Genomic DNA, 22,954 nt, shown 5'->3' on the forward strand with positions numbered 1-22,954 from the left:
AATTTGGTTTATTTATTATTATACAAAAAATGTTTCTTCTAGTGTACGCACAATGTTTCACTATGTATAGATCTAATGTTGTAGTGAACTGAAATACTCCATTGCAAAAAAAAACCCACATATTTTGGAAACCCCCTATTAAGGGAATTTGGTTTATTTTTTGTTCCACCGAAAAATGTTTCACCTAGTGTACTCACAACGTTTCACTATGTATAGATCTAATGTTGCAGTGAACTGAAACATTCTTTCGCTATTTGCTGAAACATTGTTTTTATATAAGGTGAAACAACACCTAATTTAAACGAGTGAAACATTTTCGATCTACTTAGTGAAACAATTCCGATATACCTGGTGGAACATCGTGCAACATTTAAAAATAATTCAATAATAAGCTAATTTTTTTCGTCGAAATATATTCATGTGTGGTCTTGTTTTGAAGATTTAATTGCAACGAATTTAATGGTGCAATCGGATCATGATTTAGATAAGTAATTTAAGAGAAAAAACAGTTTAAAATAGTTTTACACATAAATCGGACGCTGACGTCAGCGCCCGATTTTAATCTTCTCCTATCGGGCGCCCGAGCCGAAGGCGTCTCTATATATTAGTGAAAAAAATGTGTTTTTATTAATATTCAACGTGATTGTTATAAACTTGCAAGTCATATAGTTTGTGTAAGGAAAAGGCTATACATACTAACTTTTTCTTACTAACACGTCATGATATGAGTGCATCTAGATTATTATAACTTTCATCTACTTAAATCAAACGGTTGAGATGATTGTTAGTAAAAGTTTAGCAAGAAAAATTTAGTACATGTAGCATTGCTCTTTGTATAATTAGTCCGAAATACATTTATGAAATAAATGTGTCTTCGGTTATTTATACTGGTTTTATTTAGAGCAAGGGACATCGACATGGTAAACATACTTATCTTGATTTCATATATCCAGTTATTCTAATGCAGCTCAGCTGGTTAGGTTCCGTGCCTATATGGGTTTAGGTCATAGACTTAGTACGAGTTCTTACATTTTACGACTATTTGTTGTTTTAATGATAGGCAACCTACCAATCTTTATCAATTCAAATATATGCCTGACAGCCCAGTCTTAAAAGGTGCCCGTGTGTATATTTATAGGAGTGAGTAATATTCGCACGTGCATATAAGCATCTATAACTATATTGAGTTTCACAAACAAAAAATATAGCAAAATTATTGTCGTTACTTACCCATGTTCCAAAATAAATGGATTCCTAGTATCTAGAAAAAGTATAATGTGATGATTAAAAAAGAAAAACAAAATGCTCCGAATTAATAGGAAAGTAGTTCTGAATTTGTCGGTTAACAGAGAATACATATCTGTTCATCTAATTTCACTTTTTATTCTTACCATTCTATAGAAATTTAGGTATTAATTTTCCTCGTTTGAAGTAAACATTCTAGATTGTATTTATCTAGAGACTTTCGGTTGTCCTAACGCAATTCTTGTTGCTGCTATATTTTTTTTCCATTTAATTTCACTATTTTTTTCTAATTTTCTAGAAACACATGATGCTAACATGAAGTTACTTTCCCTCATTCCGAGTAATTGTAGTTGATTGCATAATCCTATTATTTTCTTTTTTTCTCCTTTTCTTTTTATTACTATTATTTTGTTCTATACTGGCTCTGTACACTTTAGTCCTTCATGCTGTTTTTCTTCCCTTTTCTTTTGAACGAACGTGCTTAGCGTTGCGTGAAGAGGCCATGCACCAGTACTGCAGACTGCGGTACATATTGCGAAAAGGCCGTGGGGCGCCAGGGACAGGCCCAGGCCCAGGCCCAAGGTCGCACAACCTAGCTAGATGCAAAGCCCACCCCGCACACGCACGTAGGCAAACGTTTACGTTTTTTTTCCCGATCTCTTTCAATCCGGATACTTCACGCATCACACATGGCAGTTTTTCAGTGAGCCCTAACCAAATTTGTAGGGTGCCACGTGGTCCAATGAAAAACAAGAATCTGGACCCAGAAATCGGTATTAGAGATATGATCTATTATAAGACAATGAATCTGAATAAAAATTATTTAGATTTTATAAATTAGTCATGTGATTTTACGAAGGTGAATTAATCTCAAAGTCGGTTTAGTTGGCCGGTTTTGATCTTTCGATTTTAGTAACTGTTGATTACACCATAAATCATTAGGTGATCTTGTGTTGTCAAAAAAACATGTCAACAGATTCGTTGCCCTATAATATATCGTACCACCCCGTCCTAATATGTAGCAAACTAAGATAGAATTAGACCCATCCTAAGACTACGAATCTATGACTAAGATAAGATTGGACCCATCCTAGGTTGCTATATATTGAAACGGAGGGAGTATCTTGTTTTTGTTCATATTCGTTATCCTAAGATTGATCACATCCTATTAAGTTAAGTTTTTTTAGAACGGTGTGAATATACAATATCTTTAGTACAACAAATGATACAACATCTAGCTATATCCAGTTTCGTCTAACGCGAGAAACCTATAAATCTCATAGTCAGCTTGGAGCAAGACGAGATTACTAGCAGTCTGGCACCAAGCCGAGATACTTTGGATAAACTTTAACCACTTATCTCAGTGTGACAATCTGTCCATATTTATACTACTAGAATATATCACATCCCTATAAAATCTCTTATATTTTAGGATGAAGAGAGTAAAAGCATACCCAGAATTTATACTACTAGAATATGTCACATCCCTCTAAAATCTTTTATATTTTAGGACGGAGAAAGTAAAAACATATACCTGGGACTAATGTACGGAAATGCAAGCGTTTTCAGCCAAACCAATGCTTAGAAGGAAAATATAAGCAACTTGAAATTTAAATGAAAATCTAATCAATTTAAAATTCAAAATTTAACCAATAAATTGACTAAAAGGGATTTTTTTCTTTACTTTATATCTACTATTTTATAATCGCAATTGTTATCCTTTCATCTCTCTTTAAAAACGTCGTCATCCTACTTCCGTGCCCTTCTCACCATGTGCACAAATTGATCCGCTAGGGTACTTTCTCCTCAATCCACCCACCAAACTAATCTCCAATTATACAGGTATGCTTTACCCTCAATCCGCTCACCTACCCAGCCAATCCCTAACTTTATGGGTTTAGCCAGTTGCAAAGCACAAGCATACTGCTAGTTACTTAGCAATCTAGAAATGTTTATATTTAGGAATTCATGAACAGAGAGAGTATATCCTAAACATAATTATTAATTTTTCATACATTGTAATCTAACCATTTAAAAATATTAGTGATCAAAATTGAAGTAACTATAGTTAGCAGTGATAAGTGCTACTCCCTCTAATCCAAACTATAAAGACTTTTAGAATTTAAATTTTATATCACAATATAAACACCTTTTACTGATTTCTATGATTCCAATCATTACAATGATTCCAAAACCAATTAGATTGTTGTAAAGGGAATTCAAGCAATTAGAAATTTAAAATTTAACAGCTGAAGTAACTAAATGATACTCCCTCCATTCCAAATTGATCTACATATTTCATAAGTACACTAAGACCAAGAAAGCTAATAACTCTCTTATACTATATTTACTTTAGCAACAAATTCAATGCATGCACCATCCTCAATATTTCCTAGCCAATAGCAAATCAAGATATTGCATGTGGGTTGTAAATAGTTGTGTGCATGGATGCATGTATCAATGTCCATTTACTACAATGCATAAATAACGAATAGACTTAGGCCCTGTTTGTTTCAGCTTATGATTATTGTAATCATGTTTTATAATCTAATAACGATAAAAATACTAATCATAAAAAAAATTAAAATAAGACGGACGATCAAATTTGGACACAGAAACCCATGACGACGCTTATTTTGGGTCTCTCTGTCCTATTTTATGTGCAACCATAAGTTTCTGTACCCAACTTTAATTATCCGTCTTATTTAAAATTTTTTATAATAGTATTTTTATTGTTATGAGATGATTAAACTTTAATAATACTTTATACGTGACTTATGTTTTTAAATTTTTTTAAATAAAATGGACGGTTAAAGTTGCGCACGGAAAATTATGGCTGCACTTAGAATGCGACGGATGGAATAACAATTTACCATAATCAATCAATTAATCAGTCAGCCTGCGACAGGGACGGGCACGCACTCGACGCCAGTCCGACTCAAGTGATTAAAGTAAAGCGCACAAGTACTCCCATAATAGAGACAACAGTACAGTATTAAGCATTTATATTAGCTGATTAGGACTTGGCGGTTTAATTGGAGCTTCCTCCTAATCAATCGCTCGCTTCTGGGCTTGCCGGTTGCTTTGGTTGCTTGGGGGCAAAGTGATATCTCATTATCTCCGCCACCTCGGGGGCCACTGCTTTGCCTTTGCTCGCTCGTTGCTGGATCATATGCGAGCCATGGATGGATGGATGGAAGGATGGCTGCCTCTGCCTGGCCGACGCGCGGCGGATTCGGAGGAAGGCGTTGTATGGGGCATGGGCGAATGGTGGCGAGCAAAGGCAAAGCAGATTGATCCGGCACCCACCCATGCATGAGACGCGATGCGCCCCTCCAATTCTTTTTTTTTTCCTAAAACGAGATCCTGGGGAAAATATACGGTGGAAATTATATATGGAGTGAAAACATAAAAACTATCGTTAGATTGTAGAATCGACGTCTAAGATTCGTCTATATTATCACGAGTAAAAATTTTACTCGTAGGTTTACTCATGAGTAATTATATTGATTTGTACGAATCTCAGACATCTATTTTTTTTATCCAACGATAATTTGAGATCTTGCCAGTGTTGGAGCCTCGGAGAATGGAGATAGAGGGGCTGAGCGCCTTCCTATTAAAGCGAGGAAGGCAGTTTTCCTTTAATTTTTTTAAGAGAGTGGTAACACAACATTCCTTTAATTTTTGACAAATTTTGCTACTGGACACCGTGACTTTGTGGTTTTAGCGCTAGGACACGGCACGAAGTGACTTTTAAGGGAAAACACTTCCAAAAGTTGGATATTTAGTGGTGGACACCGTACCCATCAAAATAATAATTCTCGGTTGAAAAGGAGAGAGAAATTATGTGAAATATCAAAAATGCCCTTGGGCCCACATGTCAGCTCTCCTATCTCTCTTCTCTCTATTCCCTCCTTCTCTTCTCTCTCTCTCATCTCTTCTCTCAGCAGACAAGGTCCGGCGGCGGCGGCAGGGCTAGGGCGGAGCGGCCGCGGTGACGCGCAGGCAAGGGTGAGGTCTGGCAACGGCGGCGGCGGGAGGGCGAGGGCGGAGCGGCCGCGGTCGTCGCTGACAGGGGCGGAGCTACATAGGGCCATGGGGGTTCCTAGGCACCCGGCTGAAAATTTTTTTCAAGCTATACATATCCATCTTTACCATGTAGGCACTACTTTGTGTACCCCAAGCAGCCAATCAGGCCGAGCAAGAGCAATAAACCAATTGAAGACACACAGTGATGAGTGTTCTTGTGGCCATAGAAAGTTTAGTTTGGCTGTTAAGTATAACACTAGTCAATAATTTAACAAATTGTCTTGCTTGGAGGCCAACACAACCAACCTCGTCAACCTTATCTTAATTAGTACTCCCTCGTTTCTTAATAGATGATGCTTTTGACTTTTGAATACATGTTTGATGATTCATCTTATTCAAAAATTGTATACAAATGTGTAAGATATAAACCATGCTTAAAATACTTTAAGCGATAAAACAACTCACAACAAAAATAAATTATAATCACTTAAATTCTTTTGAATAAGATAAATGATCAAAATATGATAAAAAGTCAATGTCATTATCTATTAAAATACAGAGGTACTTAGTATGCAAAACAGAACGCTCTTGTCGGCCAGCCTCGTCAAGTTATTCCGTAATGTTGTTTGATAGAGCATATAAACATTATCTATTAAAATACGGAGCTACTTAGTATGCAATCATAGTGAAACATAACGCTCTTGCCGGCCAGCCTCGTCAATTTATTCCGTAATGTTGTTTGATAGAGCATATAAACATTATCTATTAAAATACAGAGCTACTTAGTATGCAATCATAGTGAAACATAACGCTCTTGCCGGCCAGCCTCGTCAAGCTATTCTGTAATGTTGTTTGATAAAACATATAAGCTAGCATATATAATGGTGTGCCCCCTCTGCTTTGCTCTAGCTCCGCCCACTCGCTGACATGTGGGATAGAGATAGGAGAGCTGACATGTGATCCCAAGGGCTTTTTTGACATTTCATAAGATTTCTCTCTCCTCTTCAACCGGAAATTATTATTTTAATGGGTGCGATGGCCACCAGCAAATATCCATCTTTTGAAAGTGTTTTCCACCAAAAGTCACTCCGTGCCGTGTCCTACAACTAAAACCGCGAAGTCACGGTGTCTTGTAGCAAGTTTTGCCTTAATTTTTTAAAAGAGAGGTTACACAACAACATTTGTGGCAATTTTTATAAAAATTCTTTCAAATACAACTTATAGTATAATTTAGAGTGTAATTATATTGTAACTCTACTTTAGATTAGAGCGTAATTTAACTTTTTGCTACTTTAAGATGTGACAATTAAGAATTTACCACACGGTCTATGACATGTGAGCCCTCATATGTCTATGATATGTGGGTCCAATGACAAATGCTTAATTGCCGCTTGTAAGCTGTAAGAGTGACAAATAGTTAAATATCTCATCGCAGTCACGCCCCTAGCGGTTTCAACAGTGCACGTCCTAAAAGAATTTTTACATGCTCTTGTGCAAGTCTCAAGGCAATTTGATATTCCACAAATTGAAAGTTTTAGAGAAAACAGTTTTTTTTTCACAATTCCATTTTTTTAATTATGGAAATGTTTCACTAATCAATGAGAATATCCTGCCTCTGTGGCAACCAGGGCTGCCAACAGTTAATTTTATTTTTTTCTAAGTCAACAATTGCGTTTTTAACCACTATTGGAAATATGTTTTTTTTTACAAGTTCAACTATGGTGTGTCAATGTTAACACAGCGTTTCAGTTTGTCATGAAACTTGTCGCTTTTCTCACATGGGTCTAGTAAACTAGTCAACATCACATAAACTTTGGTCAAATGTTGGACCCACACTTTTCCATGCAACTATTCATTTCCCCCCACGTTCACACGACTATAGCAGCAAAATAATGCAGTGAGTATTTTCTTTTTCAACATTAGTAGGATGCAGTGGATGAACCAACCAAATATTCATCACTAGTGCCAAACTGCCTGCATGTTAACCCCACACTTTGTTTATGCATGTCACTATTAGTAACAACAGACTGATCTGGACATGGGAAAAAAAGACATCGACAAAGTCCAATAGCTACAATATCGAATAAAATCTAAATGGTGACCTACTTTTGTACTTACATACCAGAATGTTTCGAAATAAAATCAAAAGAGAAAAAATAGATTTTTTCAAGTGGCGTTCCGATCCCTTGCATTTTTACACCAAAATCTTGAAATCTAGTATCAATTTGGTGTGGACCCACCCATCCGGATCTACCCTAATCTTCCTCCTATATGCTCTAACCTTATCTTCTTCTCAAAAAAACCATGATGTTAGAGGTTGTTCACTTTATTACCAAAATTAACCCAACTAAGTTTTGACTTTATCTAAATTTGGCAAGGTAAAAATCTAAATATTACTTTAAAAAAAACCTCAACTACCAAAGTTTGAATACTAGAATCTTCTTCTCACAAGATCTTGACAAAAGAAGCAAACTAAATACAACTTATACTTCTCAAACTTAACAAATATTAGCAATGTCAAAATTTGAGAAGATTGATTTAGGCATCAAAGCTAACAACCCTTTCATTCGGACATGGCATAGCATCCATTACAAACATGACACCATGCTAGATAGCCCACTAGGGACTTGTTTGGAGAAGTTTCTAGCAGCTATAGCTTCTTTCAGAATTAGGAGTTCCCTAAACAGTCTAGTTTTTCATTCAGATTTTGAGAAGTTGTAATTGTAGAATTTAAAAAATAAACTAGAAGCTATAAGCTTGGGAACCCAACTTTTCTAGATTATCAAAATCTTAAACTCCCCCAAATAAACCCGTAGAGCTCCACCACTATCACCACCGCCTCATTTTTTTCCTTATTTGTCATACATATGTTTGTTGCCTAAATCTTCTTGCGCTTTCCCAAACCCTTTTTCTAGAGGCATTCTCTATTTGTTAGTTTTGGTGACAGTAACCTCACCAGCTTGAACATGGTTTTGATAGAGAGAAATAAACCACTCCTAAACATGAATACTTAAGTAAACGTAAAACAACTTTAATATGTTTCTTCATATTTTAATGTAGTGTTGGGAGGGCACTACGCATCGGGCGCCCGATCTGGGGTGGGAGAAATCGGGCGCCCACGTCAGCTGACATCAGCATGCATGCATGTAAAACTACTTTAAACTATTTTTTCTCTTAAATTATTTATTCAAATCATGATTCGATTGCACCATTAAATTCATTGCAATTAAATCTTTAAAACAAGACCACTGATGGATATATTCCGATGAATAAAAAAGTTTAGCTTATTATTGAATTATTTTTAATTGTTGCACGTTGTTCCACCAAGTATATCGGAATTGTTTCACTAAGTAGATCGAAAATGTTTTAATCGTTTAAATCGGGCATTGTTTCACCTTATATAAAAATAATGTTTCAGCAAATAGCGAAAGAATGTTTCAATTCACTGCAACATTTAATCTATACGTAGTGAAACATCATGAGTGCACTAGGTGAAACATTTTTGGTGGAACAAAAAATAAAATAGATTCCCTTGATAGAGGGTTTCCATAATATGCGTGTGGTTTGTTGCAAAAGAATATTTCAATTCGCTGCAACATTTGATTCATACGTAGTGAAACATTGTGAGTGCACTAGGTGAAACATTTTTGGTGGAACAAAAAATAAAACAAATTCCCTTAATAGATGGTTTCCAAAATATGTGGATGATTTGTTGCAATGGAGTGTGATGAAGACACGTGGCATGTGGGGGCAGGGGCACGTGGTGGGGCCCAGGAGGCAGCGCGCGTCGCGGGGGGAGGGAGCGCCCGATTTTTCTCTCCCCCCCCAGCGACCGATGCGAAGGATTCTCCGCGGTGTTGTTTATGTAAATGTCCACACATGGTATACAAACACCACCACCCCCAATCCCCCTAACTCACACACACAATTAAGGGGGTCATTTTTCTCAATAGCCTCAGCATTTCTCACACTCTGTTCATTCTTATTTTTGTATTACATTTTGGTCAGTATCTTGGTGTAGCCTCAGGAGAAATAACGTTCCACATAAACGAATCCGGCCGCTAAGCTACTAGTTCCACATTATGGAGGATCCTTAGTGGGCCTACATATAACTTTGCATTTTAGCCCTTCATTGAACAATAAGATAAATATTGAATCACATCGACTCATGTATTAGCCTGCAAGTCATAAAAAGTAGCCATCCATTTCCTTAGTTCCTCCCATCCCCATCGTTTCCTCGGCTTCCCCTTTTCTGTAGTGTTGAAATGATGACCCCATTTTATCCATATATAGTCTATCCCAGTCATCGATGGTGTCTCCAACCTACCAATTGTCCCCCTCTCACACCTTCACTATTTATCCCTCCTTTGCATTCAATTTCTTCTCACCACCGTGGTAATCATGGTGACAGCTTAGGGTGTGTTTGAGGAGAAGGGGATTGAGTAGATTGGGAAGATACGCAAAACGAGGTGAGCCATTAACTCATGAATAATTAAGTATTAACTATTTTAAATTTTAAAAATGGATTAATATAATTTTTTAAAGCAACTTTTATATAGAAAATTTTTCTTTAAAAAAAATCATTTAGTATTTTGGGAAGCGTGCGCGTGGAAAACGATGTGCATTCTCACTCCCTATCACCCAAACGAACGCAGCCTTAGAGTGGCTTGGGTTATTGCAACCTCGATCTGGTGCCCAGCGCCCTCGACAAATTGACCCAACTTCTTCGAAATTGGTTCGCCATGACCGTTCTCAATACAGTCCAAGCCACTATCGCCGAGTCAAAGTTCGTCAAATTGGATCCAATAGTTGTTACCTCAACATCCATGGCGCTCTTTCACTCGCCAACTATGAAGCGCGGTTAACCGTTTTGACGTATGATATGGCATAGTGACCAGGTGTAACTTCTTTCCTCCCTCTCATCTCTCATGGATCACCACATTTATCCCCAATTCCACTATATCTTTTATAAGACACGCTGATATATTTGAAGCTATAACATTGTTGACGCTTTTTTTATGGCCAACACAATATCACCTAACGATTTGCAGTGTAAACAATAGAGTCGCCAAAATCGATAGATCAAAATCGGCTAGTGAAACCGATTTCGAGATTAATTCACTTTCGCGGAATCACACGACTAATTTACAAGCAAATTAGCAAAGAGGATAAATATCGTACTTACGTGACGACGAATGACTAGTTCCGAGCAAACTAGCAAAGGATAATCTTCTCGTTTTTTGGAGAAGCACGACCTTTTTTAGTGCAAAACGGCAAAGATTAATTAAATTATAGGGTTGCCAGAACTCAGCCATGAAAATAAAATAGAAAATAACATGAAAGTAAAGAACATGAAAATAATAGATTGATAATTTTGTTCGGGGTTTCCTCTAATCTGTCGTCACCAATATATATACTGGTCACTCTAATCAATCTTTAACAATTCTAATTGATCCCACAAAAATATGGAAAAGTTTAATCGGAAAGGAAACAAACTAACCAGCTAATCATCTTGCCGCAACACGCGCTAACTGGCTTCATCAGCTCTAACACGCCACGCCAGCACCAGCAGCCAGCCTAATGCATCCATGAAATCAGATGACCACATCCATCCATCCATCTGCTTATGTTTAATCACCGTCATGCAGACCATCGAGTAGCAAGCTAGCACCAGATTTAACCTTCCAGTGCACCAAATAATCCTGCACACATATAAATTGCGCTACTCTTATAATTAAACCACTAAACAATCACACCAACTATTTTACATAATTTGGCCTAAGTAAATGGACTAATTATAAGCCAAATTATGTTACAAACAAACATATTCTCCTTTTATGCTCCATGCTGGCTTGTATTCGACGTGGATGCATGAGAGACTAGTGTCCATCCATCTTGTAGCGATGTAAATGTTTTTACACCTAGTGTTTCCTCTCATGTGGGCCCGGCCACCAATATATCCACGTACTCGCTCCATAAAAAAACTAACCTAGCACTAGATATGACACATTCTAATACTACGAATCTGGACATATATATCCATGTTTAGATTCGTTGTTATAAAATGTGTTACATTTAGTTCTAGATTTATTTTTTTTTAAACGGAGGGAGTAGTTGGCTAGGACCGTTGCCGGGACAATAGAATGATGATAATTGATACGTAGCGATGGATGGATCGATCGACCGGGCCATGTTAGGTAGTGATTTTTCGTTCTGTGGATCCCTAAATATATCCCGTAATGTACGTTCTCCTGTCACGCCAATCAATTAATTTAATTTAATTACTTCACATTATATCATCTCTCAGCGATTAATTAAGTGTGAGACTGGGAGATCGAACAGATCACGTCATTTTCTGCCAACTTAAGCTCGTTAATTACCGGCCCCGGCATGATCAATTATTGTTCAATGCATGTATATATTCGGCTAGCTGCATCCATGCATCATCCACGTAGTACCCTTTCCCAAAAAGAGCTTAATTACGTCTCTTTGGGCTTCTCTTCCGGATTCAGCAAAGAAAAAAAAAGAGAAAAAAAAAGAAGGCAGAAAGGGAAACCTATGGATGAGCCAAGCTAATGGTTCTGGCCGGACGGATTGGTCCAGATACTCCAGAGCAAATGCTCCCATTGGATGGAGTTAATATGTAGGGTTGGTATATGACCATGACATCCATCCACAGTTTATTCCCCATCTAGGGGCATCTCCAATGCAACTGATATTATATAGAGGTGAATAATTAAGGGGAGGGAATAATATATATGTTATTTTTCTGTACAATCAAGCATATTTTTCTAAGGGGCTGTTTGGTTTCCAGGGACTTATTCCAAGTCCCTGTCACATCGGATGTTTGGACACTAATTTGAAGTATTAAACATATACTAATTACAAAACCCATTCCATAAGCTTGGACTAATTCGTGAGACGAATCTTTTGAGCCTAATTACGCTATGATTTTGACAATGTGATGCTACAGTAAACTTTTGATAATTATGGATTAATTAGGCTTAAAAAAATCGTCTCGCGGATTAGCTCTCATTTATGAAATTAGTTTTTTTATTAGTCTATGTTTAATACTCTAAATTAGCGTCCAAACATCCGATGTGACATGGGCTAAAAAGGTTTAGTCCCATCTAAACACCCCCTAAGCACACCCGGCCTCTTCTCCAGTGCAAAACTTATTCTCATAGGTACTTAATTAATAAAGAAAAAAAAGTACGAATTACCCCCCAACTATCGCGGTCGTCCGAATTACCCCCTGAACCACAAAACCGGACATTCTTCACCCTCAACTATGCAAACCGGACGAATTACCCTCCTCGACTCAATCCGCGGTGGTTTTGGTCTACGTGGCGTACGCGAGGTAGTCCAGTCAGCAACTTATTTATTAAAAAATAGGTGGGTCTCACCTGTCAGTTTTTTCTCTCTCTCTTCTATCCCTCACTCTCTCTCTTCTCCTTCAGAGTTCAGACGCGGTGGAGGCAGCGAGCGCGGCAGCGGCGAGGTGAGGTGAGGCGGCAGCCGCCGGGGGGCTGCGTGCCGCGGCCGCGTCGACCTCGGGGGCCTCCCGGTAGATGGCAGCGGCGCGAGACGAGGGAGCGGCGGACGGGCGGATGGCGGCACGCGGGGCCGGGCGGTGGGCAGGCGGCGGTGCGAGACGAGTGGGCGGGCGCTAGACGGCGGACGGCTGCATGCAGCGGCGGAGGCGTCGGTGGATGGCGGCGGCGCGAGACGAGGGAGCGGCGGACGGGCGGACGGGCGGATGGGCGGACGGCGGCGTGCGGGGCAGGGTAGTGGGCAGCGGCGAGAGACGAGGCGGCGGCGCGAGACAAGGGGGCGGGCACGGGCAGTCGGCGGCGCGCGGTGGCGGAGCCCGACCTGGGACACAGAGCCGGCGGGCGCGCGGAATGAGGAGGCGGCGGCGACGTGGGACACAGAGCCAGCGGGGCGTGGGATGCGGCGGCGACGGCTCGCTTGGGTGGACGGGGGCAGAGGGAGGGGAGGGGTCGCCGACGAGGAGGGAGATCGTGATGGGGGGAACATGCACACGACAACGTTCGCGCACTGGTGGAGAAACCATCTTTCGTCGGTCGGCCGATTTCCACAATAGTCCCGGATGCAATAAAAACCGGGGCTAAAGATGATCTTTAGTCCCGGTTCAAAAGGGTAACGGGCATATTTGATCTTTAGTCCCGGTTTGTGTTACCAACCGGGACTAAAGAACATCTTTAGTCCCGGTTCGAATGCTGTCAGGACCTGTCAGGCCCCCCCGGGATCTTTAGTCCCGGTTGGTAACACCAACCGGGACTAAAGATCTTAACTTTAGTCCCGGTTGGTAATACCAAACCGGGACTAATGATCCCGGTGATCTTTAGCCCCGGTTGGTGCTACCAACCGGGACTAAAGTCCCACCCCTATATATATGTCTTCTTCCTCCTCCAGCTGCCCGAGCAAGCTTCAAAATTACTTCAAAAAAGAGGGGAGGTCATGCCAAAATTTCTATTGAATTTATTTTGGTGATTACATACAAATCGGAGGTGCCTAAAAGGTTTGCAACTTCATCCTCCAATGTTTTTTTTGTCATACTACATTTGCACCTATGTTTTGCACACTTTTTTTTCTCCAAAATTTAGTTGTAAGTTGATGAGAGAGAAAATGTGTGTGGGGAAGAAAGAATATATAGAAATTTAGTTCATTTGCTAAACAAGGTTTTATAAAATAGTTGAGAAGGAAAACTCTAGTGAAAGTTAATCTTAAATAATAGAAAACAAACTAAAATGAAAATTAAAAGAAGTAAAACACATTAAAATTAGTTTAAAACTTTACAAATAGATTTTAAGAATTATTTGGTGTAATATTTTATGATTTTTGTATGAATAAAGATATCTTATAATTATTGTATGACTGTCATTATTGTAAGAATAATTATTTGTGTGCGGTTTTTTTGACTCATGTAGATGGATCGGCAATGGATGTACGCTGACCGGCGGTCCAAAGAGTTTATTGACGGCGTGCACTATTTTTTGAGAGTGGCCGAAGCTAACAGGCAAAGGGGTTTTATTTGTTGTCCATGCAATAAGTGTAAGAATCAGAAGGAGTATTCTGCATCCAGGACTATTCATTTCCACTTGTTTGAGTCGGGGTTCATGCCAAGCTATAATTGTTGGACATCCCACGGAGAGCAAGGTGTTGAAATGGAAGAAGATGAAGTGGAAGACGACAATATTCCGGACTTTGCTCAGTATGTTGGATTTGAAGGAAATCAAACGGGCGAGGAGGAAATAGCTGCTGATGGTAACGACGTTGCGGATGATCTTGGTCAGATGTTGCAGGACGCCAGGGAGGACTGCGAAAGTGAAAAGGAGGCCCATAAATTGGACAAGATGTTGGAGGACCACAGAACTTCGTTGTACCCAGGTTGCGAGCAGGAGCACAAAAAGTTGGATACCACTCTGGAGTTGTTGCAATGGAAGGCAAAAAATGGGGTTAGTGACAAGACATTTGGCGATTTATTGAAACTCATCAAGAACATTCTTCCGGGGGGAAACAAATTGCCCGAGACAACGTACGAGGCTAAGAAGATAGTCTGCCCGTTAGGACTGGAAGTTCATAAGATTCACGCATGTCCGAACGATTGTATCCTATATCGCGGTGAGGAGTATGAGAACCTAGAAGCATGCCCTGTTTGCAAAGCACTACGATACAAGATTAGACGGGACGATCCAGGAGAAGTTGACGGGCAGCTAACAAAGAAGAGAATTCCTGCTAAGGTGATGTGGTATTTCCCTATAATACCACGGCTAAGGCGTTTGTTCAGGAACAAGGGGAATGCTAGAATGTTGCGATGGCACGCTGAAGAGCGTCAACAGGACGGGATGCTGAGACACCCCGCCGATGGTTCGCAGTGGCGAAACATCGACAGAAAATTTAAAGAATTTGGAAAGGACGCACGAAACATACGGTTTGGTTTGAGTACGGATGGCATGAATCCTTTTGGAGAGATGAGCAGCGGCCATAGCACTTGGCCCGTTACGATGTGTATCTACAACCTCCCCCCTGGCTATGCATGAAGAGGAAGTACATAATGATGCCGATTATTATTCAAGGCCCCAAGCAACCTGGTAACGACATCGACGTGTACCTAAGACCACTGGTCGGAGATCTTAAACAGTTGTGGAAGAAGGAAGGTGTCCCCGTGTGGGACGAGGACAAACAGGAGGAGTTTAACCTACGAGCGCTGCTGTTCGTAACCATCAACGATTGGCCTGTACTTAGCAACCTATCCGGACAGTCCAACAAGGGGTACAAGGCTTGCACTCACTGTATGGATGAAACAGAAAGTACGTATCTTAAGCACTGTAGGAAGGTTGTATACATGGGTCATCGTCGATTCCTTGCAGCAAACCACCCGGTACGGAAGAAAGGCAAGCACTTCGAACATAAGGCCGACCACCGTACGAAGCCTAAATATCGCAGCGGGAAAACAGTGTTTGCTATGGTTAAAGATCTTAAAGTAGTGTTCGGAAAGGGGCCTGGAAGCCAGCATATAGAGAGCGAAGATGGTCACGCGGCGATGTGGAAAAAGAACTCTATATTTTGGGAGTTACCATATTGGGAATTCTTGGACGTACGCCACGCAATCGACGTGATGCACCTCACTAAGAACCTTTGCGTAAACCTTCTTGGCTTCCTAGGTGTATACGGAAAGTCGAAAGATACACTGGAAGCACGTAATGATCTGAAGCATATGGAACAACGCGGCGACCTTCACCCGGAACCAAAGGAGAAAGGAAGCCATTACTTGAGTCCAGCCAGCTACACTCTTAGCAAGGCAGAGAAGGAAAGTATGTTTGAATGCTTGGAGAGCATAAAGGTACCGTCTGGATACTCCATGAATATCAAGCGAATAATAAGCACGAAGGAGAAGAAGTTCACAAACCTAAAGTCTCATGACTGTCACGTGTTGATGACACAACTGCTACCAGTTGTAATAAGGGGTATCCTTCCAGACAATGTGTAACATCCTGAAAATTCAAGACAATAAAAATCACTAAAATTTTGAACTTTTTAAAACTTTTGCATCATGCTGGTTGTTATGATTGCTATTGCTTGCCAAACCGTAAATGATCACAAAGAAAGTAAAGTAAGGATCTAAAATTTAAGTAATAGATAAATTTACGAGAATATAATATTGATAACTCTACAAATAATTACGCACAAGAAAACAAAGCCAGACAAACGGAAGGTTAATTACTAATTTAAATTATGGATTAAATACTAAATACGTGAACCATGTGTTGCGTGCCATGACGTCTAAATACACATGAAATGATGACCATTTATAATGGAACTTTATCTATAACATAGTTTCACTAGGAGTAATTAATGGGATATTACTAAACTCTAATGGTCTATATAAAGGTAAACCAATTCACATGAAATAATGGTCATATAATTAAATTAAGCTTTATAAAATTTTGTGAGGTTTTAATTAAACAATTAGATTAATATTGTGCCGAGTCTCAATTTACTATTTATACAATAAATAGATTGAACCTATCCGTGTAAAATATATTGCTATACAACTAAACTTGACCAATCCGCTAATGTATTAATCATGACAAGTCGTTATATTAAATTTAATAGTACCCCAAAGTCTTCAAAAATATATAAGTTCACCTTAGGGCCAATAACTCAAATTAATCTAAAAAAAAGAATTCATTTGTGCGATAAATAAATAAGTATGGGTAATATTAATCTAGGGTGAATCCATTGGTTAGAATAACACAAATATTGAGTAAACTTCATTTATGCAAGGTTTAGGATTTATAGAATAAAATTTATATAGGAAATAGGCTAAAATAGGGTTAAATAGCCGGCTAGCACTGTTCATTAGCCCCCTAGGTGTTCGATTTAGTTCCTAGCCGTCCTAGCCCTCCTCCTTCTCCTGCCCGATGCCGCTCGTGTCGCCATCGTCGTCGCCCGCGCCGTCACCGCGCGCCGCTCGCCCGCCGCGCGTAGCCTCGCGCCGCCGCGCCGTCGTGTCACCACGCCGTCGCGTCGCTCTCGAGCCCCGCGCTCCCTCTCGAGCCCCACGCGTCGCGTCTTGTCGCCGTTGCATCGCGTCACCGCGCATCGTCGTTGTGTCACCGCTCGTCTCGAGCCCCTCCCCTCCGCGCGCGCTGTCGCCGTCGCTCCCGCGTCGCGCCCCGTGCCGCACCGCCTCGCGCCTCGAGCCACCGCGCGCCGTCACTTCGCCGCTGCCGCGCGCCGTCGCCGTCTCCGGTCGCATCGCCTCGAGCCCCACCCATCCGCGCGCCAAGCCCCGCGCCGCGCCGCGCCGTCCCATCGACGCGTCGCCGTCCCGTCGACACTCCACCGTCGCCGTCGCGTCGCCCGTTGCCATCACCGCCCGCCGAGCCCCGAGCAGTCCCGAGCCGCGCGCCCGTCACCGTCACGCCTCGCGCCGCGCGCCCGCCGCCTCGCGCCCCACGCGCCGCGCGCCGTCGCATCGCCATGGAGCCGGCCGCCCCTCCCCCGAGCCCTATAAATACCCCCTCCCCTTTCCCTTCCCTCCCCACGCCAGTTCCCCCCCTCCTTCCCCTCCCTTTTCCCCCTTCCCCTCCACCGCGCCGCGCCGCCGCCTTCGTGCCGCCGCACCGTGCGCCGTCGTCGCGTCGCCCTCGCGCCGCCGCACCGCCGCCTTCGTGCCGCCGCGCCGTGCGCCGTCGTCGTGCCGCCGTCGCCGCCGCCGTCGTCGGTAAGCCGCCGCCTCCTCCCCTTGCTCGGTCGTCGTCGCCAAAGAGCCGAGAGAGAGAGGAAGAAGATGAAGCCGGGAGGGAGAGAAGAGAGAAAACAGAGAAGAGAGAGAGAGAAAAGAGAAAGGAGAGGAGAAATTAGAGTGGGCCCCACGTAATTGGTGAATAGTAATCTCCTTCTTGATCTTTATTAGTTGTGTCTATTACATGTGGGTCCGGGTGCTTAAAAATCTAATTATAGAAGTTTTATGGTCTCGAGTCTATGACATGTGGGCCCCACTTGTCATTAGCTCTTCCTATTTCCCTTTAGAAAATAATTCGGTAGGAAAAAGAAATAAACCCGGGGTCCCACTTGTCAGTTGGTACAAGGCTGTGGATATGTCTTGGATTAAAAATAAATCGTTTACGAACAGTAGCTTTTCGCAATTTCTCGGATTAATTCAAATTTGAATCTTTACACTAGCATAACTTATTCATTTTAACTCGGATTTGAGTGAAACTTGAACCTAAATTCATCTAAATTCATAAGCTTTCCAATGATATATAATTCACTATTTAACAAAATATATTTATAATTATAAATTAATTAATAACAAATGATTAGATAATAGTTAACCTAAATAGTGTGCCAATGAATAAAAATGGATATTGTACAGTAGCATAATTATCTTTAACATGTCTTGTCACTGTAGCAACTAAATAAACTAGTTATAATCAATCCTTGAAATTAATGGATATATAGGAAAATATTAGTGCCATTTATTAATCTATGTCCAAATATAATTAAAACCCACGACTTATTAGTTATTTAAATAGAGTTAGCCTTATAATTATTAGGTAAGTAAAATATAGATACACATAGATCGGTCCTAAGCTTGTTTATGGCAAATAATAACAGAGCCTAGTGTGATTAAATCACCTATATGAAATTAATCAACGACATATCCCATATAATAGCATATAGTAGGAGGGGTGAGCAACCCTTAGTTAACCAAGCAGTAAATAGAAACTATTCAAATAAATGATTCAATATATTAAGATATTGTGCACACATATATTGTACATCCCATTATAGTGGTACGGTATAGTATTAATTTGCGTGTTGCATATATGAAATTAAGAGGGAGTGTATGACAAACATGTATATTAGATAAATACTAGCTATAAATCTTGACCTCATATAATTATAATTATAGTTTAACTGTAAATTAGGATTATTCATTGTAAAATTATGTGATGGGGTAATCTGTAACCATAATATGATTAACCTAAACAACTCTAACATACGAAGCATGGATAATTATTAGCCCTTTTATAATTTATAATGGCAAGTAAAATATGTTCATAATTAAAGTAAAGCTTCCATCAATAAAATAAATAATACAAATGATTCACTGTAATTATTTGATTGATCCTAAATCCATCTAACAATAGAACCTCTAGTATATAACCATCCTATTTAGATAGATGCATGCTTAGCCATAATCCTTCCATAAGCCATTTGATAGACTAAACCACCGATTAGCCAAATATATATGTATCCCATAAATGCTATGTTGGTTAACTCCTAAATAGGCCACGTTGACAATAGAAAGATTAAGAAACCTTAGCCCCTAGCGTGATTGGAATCCATTAGCAGACATGAATAGTATATTTTGTTGTGCATACTTGGTTGTTATTTGAATATTGGTTTTTCTTGCGTATTATAGAATTTATGTATCGGTTAGTCGTGAGGCAACGTCAGCAACTTCCAGGAGGTGAAGGTTGATCAAGAATTATATCAAGAATAAGGACTATCCTGAGCAAGGCAAGTCATCACTATTCCTTGAACATGTTGATCCCAATTGCGAAATTGTTTTGTTTACAAATAAAATTGCATGCAATGATGAACATCCCACTTGTGATTATGCCATGCCTTGATTATTGTTTACCCTTAAATCTTTGTAACCATGTTTACGTATGAGTCCCTAGTCAACTATGACAATTGCTTAGAAATGCTATTCTAGAATTATGCATACTCATATTTATCAAATGCTATATGCTTGGGCAATTACCTTTGGGAAGGTAATTGAGATGCGGCATGTGGAGACATGAGCGCCACATTGCCATGATGTTGATGACATGATTTGTGAAAGGAAAAATAAAATTAAACAACTGTTTTCGACTGGGGCGGACGGAGGATTTGGGTGGTATCTGGAAAAGGCTAGTACCGTCCCCGGTCAATTAAGGACCGAGCCATGAAGTTAAGCATGAAACGACCCCCGTACAACCGTACTTCTCGAATGGGTATAGACCTAGCGGATTAGATAGCCGAGCAGAGGCAGTATCCCTGCATAGATGGTTCACCCCTGAGTGAGGCAGGTGCGCTATGGTGGGACAGCCGTTGAGGTAGGGCCGAGAGGCGTGCCCTACATCGGTGTCGCCATTGGTAGGACTGCTATGAGTGTGTGAGAGAGAGAACTTAACTTGAACCATAATTTAATATGCGTGTGAGACTTCTCTTTCCCGGGAGCGCCAGAACTCCTCTCACTGCTAGAAACATGGACGCCTAGAGTGCATGAGGATTTAAGTTCATGGAGCGGGTACTGCCAATGCGAGGTTATCGAAAAGCTTTGCCGTGACGCGTCTCATGTGTTGGGACGAGGCTCATGTGTTGGGCAGTCGCGGAGTGCGGGTAAAGTGTACATCCACTGCAGTGTGAGTAAACCAAATCTATTCGAATAGCCGTGCTCGCGGTTATTGAGCACCGGGACATGTATTACACTTGGCTAGACTCTAAATTCTTTAACTTGTGTGGGATGGGATATTGCATGATGATTTTTATGCTGATGGAGCCACTTCCTGAGAGGCGGGAATGTGGGCGTCCTCAGAAAACCATGACGATTCAATGGCGGGAAGCTATCCTTGGGATCACAATGGATGGTGGACAGAACCGTCGTTGTTTAAAGTGAACACTGGTACTAAAATTTGATCAGTCGATGCTAGGTTTTAGGCTTGTGAAAAGAATTATAAAATTAGCTTTATGCAAAAGAACCTGAAGCCATTCCTTGAAATACCCTCTATCATATGCATTGTTGTTGTGGTGGCTTGCTGAGTACGGTTGGTACTCACCCTTGCTATTTATATATCTTTTAGGAGAGTGTTGAAGAGAAGCCCTTGTCGGTACACTTGCGTATCCCACAAGATGATCGGAGTGCGGTCTTGTTCTAGGTCTCGTTCCCCAGTCGACTGCCTGTGGCATGTTAACCGGACCCTTATATTATTTTGTCTTCCGCTGTTGTTCTCTAATAGTTGTTGGCCTACCTGGCCCTAATGTAAGTATTTAACTCTTTTAGCCTAAATTCATTCGTGATATGTTGTGATCCAACTATGTATGTGTGTACCAACTACTGATCCAGGGATTGGTACGGATAAACACAGAAGATTTCCGATTTCCAAAATCGGGGGTCTACACAATGTCCGGGCAACAATAACAAAGATATGTGCATTCATGAACGCAATTTCGCAGAAGGTCATCGATCCGGATAGATTAGAAGCCCTTCAGAATGAAGTGGTGCAATGTCTCGTCAGTTTTGAGTTGATATTTCCACCTTCATTTTTCAATATAATGACGCATCTGCTTTGTCACCTTGTGAAAGAGATCCGTATTCTCGGGCCTATGTACCTACACAACATGTTTCCTTTCGAGAGGTACATGGGCGTTCTGAAGAAGTATGTTCGTAACCGTGCTCGTCCAGAGGCAAGCATCGCCAAGGGTTATGGAACAGAGGAGGTCATCGAATTTTGCGTAGAATTTATCGAAGACCTTCGCCCAATCGGGGTACCTGAATCACGCCATGAAGGGAGACTATGGGGAAAGGGAACTCTCGGAAGGAAAGCAATAACGACGGTAGACAACAATTTATTCCGTAAAGGCCATTTCACTGTTCTGCAACACTCTTCATTGGTAGCTCCTTACATCGAGGAGCACTTGGCTCTAGTTCGCGCCAGGAACATCGGTAAGTCCGATGCATGGATTACACGGCATCACATTGATACTTTCCCCGCGTGGCTACGACAACATCTCATGGGTAACGAGTCGATCAACCAACAACTTGCCTTCCTGGCGAGGGGACCGTCTGGGTCGATCGCGACATTCCAGGGATATGAGATCAATGGGTACACATTCTACACGAGAGCCCAAGACATGAAGAGCACGAACCAAAACAGCGTTGTTCGTGTCGATGCCATGGGACACGATGGAACAACTGCCACGTATTACGGTGCCATCGAGGACATATGGGAACTTGACTATGGTCCTCTCAAGGTTCCTCTGTTCCGGTGCCAATGGGTTAGGTTGACTAGTGGAGGCGTAATGATTGATGACAGTGGGATGACAACTGTTGACCTTAACAAGGTTGGATACTCGGACGAACCTTTTGTCCTTGCCAATGATGTAACGCAAGTCTTTTTCGTGAAGGACATGTCTAGCAAAGGAAAGAAGGGCAGAGGGCCTGATGAGCCTAAGCGTCAAGTGGTTCTCCCAGGCAAAAGAAAAATCGTCGGAGTTGAGGACAAGACTGACGAGGATTACGATAAGTTGGATGGGCAACCCCCTTTCACGGTGACGATTGACCCTAGCATCCTCCTATCAAATGAAGACACCCCTTACTCACGCAGCGATCACAAGGAGGAAACAATAGAGAGGAGAAAGTACGTGCCGTAATTATTGTGTACACGATGTAAACTATTTTGGATGTATTGATTATCCATATAAATCAATTGATGTATGGCATATGTTAATTACGCACGATTATTAGAGGTTTCAACAAGTTTAAATCATGTATATGCTAGTTATATGTGATACTTACAATTTTTAAAAGTTTTAAATCACACAGGTGGCAATTTCATATGTATGTTAATTAGAGTTTTTAACATTTAATTTA

This window comes from Oryza sativa, chromosome 7 (genome assembly GCF_034140825.1).
Source record: "Oryza sativa Japonica Group chromosome 7, ASM3414082v1".
NCBI lineage: Eukaryota > Viridiplantae > Streptophyta > Magnoliopsida > Poales > Poaceae > Oryza > Oryza sativa.